This window comes from Solanum tuberosum, unplaced genomic scaffold, assembly GCF_000226075.1.
Source record: "Solanum tuberosum cultivar DM 1-3 516 R44 unplaced genomic scaffold, SolTub_3.0 scf00122, whole genome shotgun sequence".
Lineage (NCBI taxonomy): Eukaryota > Viridiplantae > Streptophyta > Magnoliopsida > Solanales > Solanaceae > Solanum > Solanum tuberosum.
In genome coordinates this window covers 1,477,213-1,488,132 of record NW_006239050.1, presented here as the reverse complement: position 1 = coordinate 1,488,132, position 10,920 = coordinate 1,477,213, and positions in this window count along the sequence as shown.

The window sequence follows — 10,920 nt, the reverse complement described above, 5'->3', positions numbered from 1 at the left end:
TTGATAGAAGCTTTGGAGCAAATGCCTGGGTATGCAAAATTTATGAAGGATATGGTGACAAAGAAGAGGGCAGTGACCTTCGAAGATGATGATAGATTGCAACATTGTAGTGTTATTGCTACAAGGTCCCTTGTGCAGAAAAGGAGGATCCTGGTGCCTTCACTATTCCATGTACTATCGGGTTGTTGCATTTTGTAAGGCGTTGTGTGATCTTGGTGCTAGCATTAATCTGATGCCACTATTTATTTATAAGAAGTTAGGTCCAGGAGATCTAAAATCGACTGCGATGCGGTTGCTCATGGCTGATAGAACTGTGAAGAGGCCCATTGGTGTGCTCCATGATGTACTAGTGAAAGTGGAGTCGTTCATCTTTCCGGCGGATTTTGTGAATCTTGACTGTGAGGTTGATTTTGAGGTTCCCATCATTCTTGGGAGACCATTCTTTGCCACTGGGCGCGCCTTAGTTGATATGAAAAAGGGGCAGATGAAGTTCAGACTGAACAATGAAGAGGCAACTTTTAATATCTTTAGGTCTATGAAGCAAAGTAGTGAGCTCCAATCGGTATCTGCGATAACATATAGAGTTGAGAGTGGGTCTGAGGTGCAGATTGAAGAAAGACGGGGTGTTGAGGCACTAGGAGCGGTTATGATGAACTTTGAGAGTGATTGTATTGAAGAGTATGATGAGTTGGTCGCCACACTTGAGAGGTGCGAATATCGTTTGAAACCAAAGAAGTTGGAGTTAGACATGAAAAATCATGAGTCCCCACCCGTAAGACCGTCTGTTGAAGAGGCGCCGAAATTGGAGCTTAAGGCTTTACCATCACATTTGTGGTATGTATTCTTGGGAAAAAATGATACTTTACTGGTCATCATTGCGGCAGATTTGAATGGGTGACAAGTAGAGTGTTTGGTTTCTGTGTTAAGGAGGTTCAAGCGAGCTATTGGGTGGACTATTGCGGACATTATTGGGATCCCTTCTGGTATCTGTTCTCATAAAATCCAATTCATGCCAGATCACAAGCCTAGTATTGAGCACCAGAGAAGATTAAATCCGCCTATGCAAGAGGTAGTTAAAAATGAGATCATCAAGTGGTTAGATGCCGGAGTTATCTATCCTATTGCAGTTAGTAGTTGGGTGTGTCCTGTTCAATGTGTGCCCAAGAAAGGTAGGATTACTATGGTTCCTAATGAGAAAAACGAGCTTGTTCCATGTGGCCCGTGACTGGATGGAGAGTCTGCATGGACTACTGAAAGCTAAATGCTTGGACAGAAAAAGACCATTTCCCTATGTCATTCATGGATCAGATGTTAGATAGACTAGCAGGTAAGGGTTGGTATTGTTTTCGTGATGGTTATTCGGGCTACAATCAGATTTCTATAGCCCCGGAAGACCAAGAGAAGACCACTTTCACTTGCCCTTATGGGACTTTTCGCCTTCAAACAGATGCCATTTGGGCTGTGCAATGCTCCAGCGACCTTCCAGCATTGTATGATGTCAATATTCTATGATATGGTGGAGGACACTATTGAGGTATTTATAGATGATTTCTCTGTGGTAGTTGACTCTTTTAATCGATGTCTGGATCATTTGGCTGAGGTGCTTAAAAGGTGTGAAGACTGCAATCTGGTGCTAATTTGGGAGAAGTGCCACTTTATGGTGAAAAAAGGGGTAGTTCTGGGTCATCGGATTTCTGAGAAGGGCATTGAGGTTGATAGAGCAAAAGTAGAGGTAATAGAAAAGCTTCCACCACCTATTTCTGTAAAAGGTGGTAGAAGTTTTCTTGGGCATGCAGATTTCTATAGGAGGTTCATCAAGGACTTTTCTAAAATTGAACATCCATTGTGCAAACTGCTCGAAAAGGAGTTTAAGTTTGATTTTGATGATGCTTGTCTGAGAGCATTTGGAGAGTTGAAGGAGAAGTTGGTTACTGCACCTATCATTATTTCACCTGATTGGGGACAACCATTTGAGGTAATGTGCAATGCGAGTGGAGTGGCACTTGGTGTAGCATTAGGACAGAGGAGAGAAAAAATTCTTCATCCTATTTACTATATTAGCAAAGCTCTAAATGTGGCCCAGAAGAATTATACTGTGACTGAACAAGAATTTCTTGATGTGGTTTTCGCATTCGAGAAATTTCGATCCTACTTGCTTTGTACTAAGGTCATAGTGCATACTGATCATTCTGCATTGAGGTATTTGATGGCGAAGAAGGATGCAAAACCGAGGTTGATTAGATGGGTATTGTTGCTACAAGAGTTTGATTTTGTGGTAAAAGATAGAAAGGGGACCGAAAATCAAGTTGCCGATCACTTGTCCAGATTAGAGGAAGAGGCTATACTAAAAATTGGTGATAGGGCTGGAATTAATGATGCTTTTCCAGATGAACAAGTATTGGCTGCTTCTCATGATCTGAGTCCTTGGTTCGCAGACTTTGTTAATTATTTGGCAAGCAATTTCGTTCCCCAGATTTGTCTTTTCACCAAAGGAAAAAGTTTATGCATGATGTAAATAATTTATTTTGGGATGAGCCTTACTTGTATCGTAGTTGTGCTAATGGGATTATTCGTCGGTGTGTGCCCGAGGTTGAGATGTTGAGTGTACTTGAGGCGTGTCATTCATCGCCTGTTGGTGGGCATCATAGTGGTATTCAGACTGCGCATAAGATTTTGCAGTGTGGGTACTACTGGCCTACCATCCACTAAGATGCTCATGATTTCGCGAAGTCTTGTGACCATTGCCAAAGAGAATGAGGGATTTCAAAGAGGCAAGAGCTTCCAATGAATCCTATATTGGTGATAGAGTTATTTGATGTATGGGGCATTGATTTTTATGGGTCCATTTGTGAGGTCACATGGGATGAAGTATATTCTTGTTGCGGTCGATTATGTATCGAAGTGGGTGGAAGCAGTTGCCGCTCCCCAACAATGAAGGTAAAAGTGTCACCGCATTCTTGAAAAAAATATCTTCTCCAGATTTGGTACACCGATGGCGATTATTAGTGATGGAGGTTCCCACTTTTGTAATTAGTTGTTCAAGGCACTACTTGAGAAATATGGTGTCCGCCACAATGTTGCCACCCCTTACCATCCGCAGACTAGTGGGCAAGTTGAAGTGTCCAACAGAGAGATCAAACAGATTTTGGCAAAGACTGTGAATGCTAATAGAACAGATTGGTCAAGGAAGCTTGATGATGCTCTATGGGCCTATCACACTGCATACAAGACTCCCATAGGTATGTCTCCTTACCAACTTGTATATGGGAAGTCATGCCATTTACCGATAGAGTTAGAGCATAAGGCAATGTGGGCGATGAAGAAGCTAAACTTGGATTGGGACGCCGCATCTAATCAAAGAATGAATGACTTGAATATGCTTCATGAGTTTCGCCTAAGGTTTATGAAAGTTCAGTCTTGTACAAAGAAAAGATGAAGAGGTATCATGATCAAAGAACTGAAAAGCGAGAATTTGTGGTTGGTGATCTTGTGCTTCTATTCAACTCTAGGTTGCGCTTGTTTCCGGGCAAACTCAAGTCCAAATAGACCAGGCCATTTTTGCTCACAAAAGTGCTCCCCCATGGAGCGGTTGAGCTTGAGAACAATGAAGGGACAAGGTTTATGGTAAACGGGAAAAGGATCAAGATCTATCTGGAAATGCGGAAAGTGTGCAAGAAGTTGTTGAGGCCTACTATCTTGATGAAGTCTGAGTAATCAAGAGGCCTGCATCGCGACGTTAAATCAAGCGCTGCTTGGGAGGAAACCCATGATGTACACTCTAGCCAACGATAGGTTTTTGCTTTCCGTTTAGCAGTTTTCTTTGGTTATTTGCTTCTCTGTATTCATTTAAATAGGTGTTTTATTTTTGTTTTTAGTGTTGGCTAGATATAGCATAGGGTCCGTGTCTAAAAAGTGTCTAGAAAATATAAAAAGAATGGCCTAATGGTTGCTACATGTGCTTGGGCGCAATGCAAAAGCTGTAGAAAAAGGTCTGGTGCAGCGGTGTACGAACCCTATCAATGGTCTGTGGTTCATCCCACGGACCGTGAATGGCGTTCGTAGATCCCAGGTAAGTCTCTGAAATAAGTCTAAGAGTGATCTATGGTCCAAATCTACGGACCGTATATCGACCCACATACTGTAGACGGGGTCTCGTGGGTCCAAACCCTAGTTCTGCCTGACCCGACCTGGTCCCCTCCTATTTAAAATCTCCCAATTTCAAATCATTCCCACTTCCCTCCATTTACTCCCAAACCGTTTCTAAATCTCTCAATCCCTTAAATCACTCCATAATCACTCCATAACTCCCTAATTAATCTTCCACATCTTTTCCCCACAATCCCAAATTTTGCTTTTCTCTCCAAATTCCACTCATCCCCAAAACTCCCCAAGAGGTCTGGTGTACGGGTTTGGTGCGTAACGACAAAGTTGTGGTATCGAAAGCATCGAGTCATCACACAATCACCCCACTCCCACTGCTTGTAAGGTAATAGACTTTTCCCTCGCTTTGAATTTTGATTCATTGATTGATTATAGAAAGTCTGAAATTGGGTCATGACCTTGGGAGAATTAATATATGAAATTGTATGCTAAATTAGAAGTGAATGCACCCTTGGGACGATAGATTGTGATTGTGTTGCCTTGTTGTATGTAAAAATAATGAAATATAAGTCTAAATGTAAGTTTCGACTTAGGGTTCCTTATCTTGCAGAAAATACCTGTAAAATTGAGTAATTGGAACCCCTAGAATGACAAACTAGCATAATTTATGTTGAAATACATGATTAGACTAGGATATTGTTGAATATGGAAAAATGTGGGCTTCCAATCGAAGCATGTCTGAGACCTGGCACAGATCCCATCCACGAGACCCCGTCTACGAGCCGTAGGTCAATCTACGGACCGTAGATCAGGTACGTGGTTGGTGGCACATGAGAATTTCACTAAGTATGGAACCACGAAAGTGGACTACGGTCCGTAAATTAATCTACGGACCGTTCTGCACATTCGTGGTTCCCATCAGGGACTAACTTTTGGTACTTCTGATCTTTGGAGGGAATCCACGGACCGTAAGTCAACCTACGGACCGTAGATACCCATCGTAGGTGGCCACTGAAGCCACTGTCTGTAAAAAAATTATTTTTGTTTTTCGTTTTGGTCCAGTCTTAGTTCTAAAAAAAATTTGAGTGTGTTTTTAGGTTTTATTGGTACTAACTCTCTCTCCATAGGTACCATGGCCCCGAAAAGGACGTCTATAGCCACGAAGGGTTGATCCAAATCTGTGGCGCCAACTTTTCGGCTGATAAATGAAGACACTGACCAGGAGAAGGATCTCAAATATGTCCCCCCCCCCCACTTAGAAACTGTCTACCTGAGATTGTCCCTTGGCCCGTAGGTCCTGACACAAGGTTAAAATTCTAGCCCTTCCAGAGTGGAATCTCATTGGTGGCTCGCCCCCCCGAAAGAAGGAAAAGAGTGGAACAAAGTGTCACTTCGGGAAACATGGGTATTGAAAACTTAAAAACCCGTAGGTTCCCAATTTTAAAGTAATTCCTGTAAGGACATCACCAACAGCACCCCGGGCCACACGGAACCAGTCCAAGAAGGTGGTCACTGACATAGTCACTGCCTCCTAGTCTGATGAGGAGGACACACTGATCGGGTCACCGACTGGGTCTGCTTCCGATTTTGAGGTCGTCTCTGCTTCAAGGTCTGCCTCAGGGTCTGCTTTCGGCTCCGCCACTGGCTCCAGTGCACAGGATGGGGCTGCCTCATCTGATGAGGCCACTAGTTTAGGAGAAGTCCGGTGCTACGAAGCTACGACCCTGATCCGGTGGCTGGGGAGCCAAACAAATAGTGTGTTAATGGCCAATGGAAAATTTACTGGGATGCCAAGATGAAAAATGACAAAGAGAAGATGGTCCGACTTATTACAGAGGAGAGCAGAATCCTCACTGGGAGCCTACACACCGTACCAGAAATCCACCGGCTCTTTCAACGTCACAAGTGTGAGTGGATGGCTCAAGACCCAGGCACCTATAGCGAGGAGATTGTGAGGGAGTTTCATGCTTCCTATGCGGCTACTCTTCGGGATTCTATCTATAAGAATGCCAGACCCACTACCCAGGCACCCCTCACAGCTACACTAGTGTGCGGATTTTCTGTCGACATCTCTGAGACCACCATCTGCCGGTCCCTCTATGGTCCTGGCCCTGATCACTCTTAGGCACACAACACGACTGAATTTGACTACAGATGGGACACTGTACGGGGCGGAGAGTTCCAGAGGAGCGCCGAGAAAGGAGACACTTTATTACACTGGCTGGCTAGTCAAATTGCTACTGACGGAGAGCGAGTCGAGTGGGCCACCACTCTGGGCGTGAGCATCAAGAAGGCCACTCTCACATTTGTGGCTAAATTTTTCTGGTTGTTGGTTCGCAATCGGATTTCTCCCACGAAGGCTAACAACGCACTAACTTGGGATCGCGCGATTATGGTAGCAGCATTAGTTGCGGGATTCGAGATCAATTTTTCCCGCGTGCTTATTGCGGAGATACATGTGAAGGCTTTCAAAGCCTCCACCACTTACCTTTTTCCTTGTCTCATTTTCCAGTTATGTAGGGACTCTAGAGTGCCGATCTAGCATTATGACAAGTTGATCCGGCCTACAGGGACACTGGATATAGGCCTCATTCGGGATGAGGAAAATGTGGCAGCACCACGCAGAGAGCCGCAGATTGATGTGCCGCCCATGTGAGCAGACTTAGTAGATGTTGTGGAGCAGAAGCAGGGTGATGTTCCTACCCCTCCAGCCCATACTGATGATGTCCCGACCTCCTCATCTCAGGCCGCGAGTCGGGCTCCTAGCTTATCTAGATCCACCCCACCTTTGGGAGATGTTGTTGTACCATTGGCTAGGGTTTAGAAATTGGAGGCTCATATGTGGCCACGCTGCTCCACCATGTCCGTCAATGGATGCAAAAGTCAATAGCAGATTCCGAGGCCAGAATGGAGCGAAGGATGGAGAGCATGATGGACCAGAAGGTCTAGGCCGTTAATAAGCGCCTCGATGCCTTTGAATTGAGAGTCCTCGAGCGACCGGCCCAAACCACAAATTTATCCTCTTACCGGACCGAGTTAGCCAGTCTCCGGGCCGACGTTGATGTCATTCTTGCAACACCTACAGTTGAGCCACATGCTGCACCTACTGCTTTGTCTGAAGATACGGTCCTTGATGCATTATTCAGTGGGGACGCAGAGGAGCAGCCCAAGCCCACACATGCCCGAGGTAAGAGGCACCGATCTAGACACTCATCTGAGGCCATTGAGGATGAAAGAGCCAAGAAGAGGGAGCACAAGAATGAGAAGCAGGTTAAGAGGGCTTTAATATTAGACGAGCAGTTGTGCTAGGAGAGGGTTCGTGAGAGTGTTGTTGGGGCATCAAGTTCTATCCCCGTGACGGATGTTCCAAATAATGTAGGTCATGATGTGAGCACCACTGATGGTGTAGTTAGAATGATTGATAGCACTACTGAGGGGGTTGTGATTGCTAAGATGGGCACTACTGAGGGTGGCCCCAATGTTGTAATGGGCACCGGTAAACCAGACCCACCTGCTTGTTGATGGTTCGTCGGCGCTATGCGCCACAGGTTTGCTTCACCCAAATCCATTACTTTTTACTGCTTTTTGTGTGCATTGGGGACAATTGCACCTATTTTTTATTGGGGGTAGGGTAAATAGAATGTGAGTAATAGGGTGAAGTCTGAGTAACCCAACTCATAATCCACTCTTGGGGTTTTCTTGTCTGTGTTCCTTTTCCCCAAGAGACTGCTTACTTTCTATTGAACCGACATGTGTTAAGATTATATGTGTAAAAGCATGATAAAGAATGAAGCATGATGGCAAAAGCTTTTTGAAAAACTGATACCCGTCCAAAATTTGGGATATGTGTTAAAATCTGTAGGCTAGAATGAGTTGAATGTGTTGCCTTTGAGTATGACACGATAATGAACCAACTTTATGGCATGACTTAAGCTAAAACTTGAATTGGGTAATCTGATAATCTGATAATGAAACTATGTGCCAAGAGTGTGTGAGAATAGTTGATTGTTCAAACAATTTTTGTGCCAATCTAGAACTTGCCCGGTTAGTCCTGCTAAGACAATCTACTCTAGAGGGTAGTAAGTGATCATAAGCCCTTGTTCTGATAAGTCCACAAATTGCCTAAAAGAAGAATGCAACCAAATGAAATAAATGCTCCATTTGATCCAAATGCTTTGAGCCTAAATTAGACCATTTCTTTCTAAACCCCTAACTCACCTTCCCATAATCTACTATGTTGGCCCTGGTCTCTCCTTGGACATATGCACCTCGACTTAGGCCAAAAGCCTAAGTTGAGGGTGGCTAATGTAAAAAGTAACCTCAATCTTGGCCCTGATTCGACATCGGGTATTGTGCACCTCAACCAATGGAAAATCCATAAGTTGAGGGTGGCTATGAAAGAGGAAACCGAAAGAAAAATGGGTATAAAAAGAGTTTGATGTTGAAAAGAGAAAAAGAAAAGAGATGAAAGGATATGACTTGTTGAAAGTTAAAGAAAAGAATAAAACACAAGAAAAAGATGAAAGTGAAAAATAAAGAGCTATAAAGTCTAAAGTCACATCCATGGTTGAAGAGAATCAAGGGAAAGAAGGTAAAACAGTAAGATGTCAAAAATAGGGAAAAAAGAGGGAAAAATCCTAATGTAATGTCAAGGAGGGAAGAAAGTCATTAAAAAGTACCCAAATGGACCACACCTGACCCTGAGCCTACGTTACAAGCCAAGAAATTCCTATAGTGATCCTAGAACCTAGTTTGGAGAGTGTAAGAAGTGAAAATAAGGGCAAGCCTATGGTATTGAGCACTAATTTTACTTGAAGTTACTTCTGAGTGTGAATGTTGAATGAATCCTTGTACTCAAAATCATCTTCATTATGTGAAAATGGGATTTTGTTTGAAGTAAGGACACTAGTTACATTGTCGGAAAGTTGGTACCTTGGTGATAGTAAAACAGTGTATGTTGTGTGTTGATTGGTCGATCTTTGTCATGTTTTGATCCGCACAAGTTAGCTTGTTGAGGCTGAGAGAAAAGATATGCACCCAAAATGAGAGTCGGGGTAGAGTGTCATGTGATTGCTTGTGCTTGAGTTGCTTGCTTCTATACAAAGTGTCGTTTAGAGTCTTAGTGCGTCGCTTGAGGACAAACAATGAATTTAAGTTGAGGGTGTTGATATACCGTGAGTTTATGGTATTTTTAATACATTTCACTTAAGAATTGTGTGTGTCTAGGGTCATTTTGTATTGGTTTTTTATGTATTGTTATTATGTTTGCAGGAAATGTGTTCAGACGCGGAAACTGAGAGACACAACTGAAGAATGTGCAGAAAAGCCCATCTACGGATGTGATTGACGGACCGTAGATCCATTCATGTTCCGTAGATGATGATCGTAGATGGACTAGCTAGGCATGGAGGAAGATCAGGGAATTCTTGACCACGTGTGGAACCACAATTGCAAACGATGGACCGTGATTGATCTACGGACCGTACTGTTGATCCGTCAAATGCGACTGAGAGGGGTTCCAGTACCTGATATTGGAAAATTCCGAGTATGGAGCTACGAAGGAGGATCTACGGACCGTAGACTGATCTACGGACCATACTGTGGATCTGTCGATTGAAGCTAGGAGGTGTCAATTGTTCAAGCTGAAAAAATGGCTAAGTCCTGAGTCACGGAAGGGACATACGGACCGTAGATCAATCCACGGTTCGTAGGTCAGTGTCGTAGATTGAAGACGCTTCCTGAAACATTATTTCCTTATTTTGTTTCCTTTTTAGTTAGGACTTATTTTTCTATATATAAGGCATGTAAACCTCGTTTTAGGGGGTTAGATTTTATTATTCTTGTTCTAGTTTTTGGCTTTGGAAATTAACTTGCAACTTTAGCAATTCTTAATTTCCTAAGTTCGCTTTGAAGATTTTGGTTTGGAAATTCAAGTTGAAATTCTGGGTTTATCATTCTCATTACGTAAGTTCATGATTTCTTCTTCTAAAAATATGAATTGTGTTCTTGCTATTATGAGTAACTAAATCCACAACTAGGGTTGTGGGAACCATGAGCGATTAACAAAATATGAATAGTAACTAAGTAAATTCTTGAATAGTGTTATTTCATACATTGATAATTCTTTCGTTTAGAAGTCTTTTTAGCGGTTGCAAACGTTAAAACTCGCCTCGTTACTACTTGTCGGACCAAGGAGGTAATTAACAGGAAAAGAATTATCAACATAGATTTAGTGTGATACTATCTAATAGTCTAATGTCGATTGGTGCGAGGGTGAAAACTAAGTCATAATACATCGATGTGACGTCTAATATGAGGTAAAGGTAAGGGTTAGTAAATTAGACACACGTAGCCGGACCAAGGTGCGGGGTGAAATTCTCTAGTTGCTGGACCAAGGAATTAGAGATACCTAACTTATCACTTTGCATGTCATACACTAGGAAATGGTTGCTATTACTAGGATTATTGCGTTATGAGCTTATGGGGAACACGTACACCCTAGTTACTTTATCATCTTGATAACAACTAAAGTTTAAATCTTGCTCATTGATTATTTACATAATTTTCTGAATTTGTTACACAAATCCCCCCCTTTTAATTAATTGTTTTCGGAAATACATTGACTAATCGAATATAATCGTTGGTTAAAGTTAAGTCTAAATCATATTCCTCGTGGGATCGATCCCAACCTACAAGTTGGGTTCTTTACTTGATAACGATCGCTTATACTTCTGTAAGGAGGTGTAATTTGAGCGTATCAAATTTTGGCGCCGCTGCCGGGGAATTTGGCTTTTAGATTAATTTTAACTACATTATTGA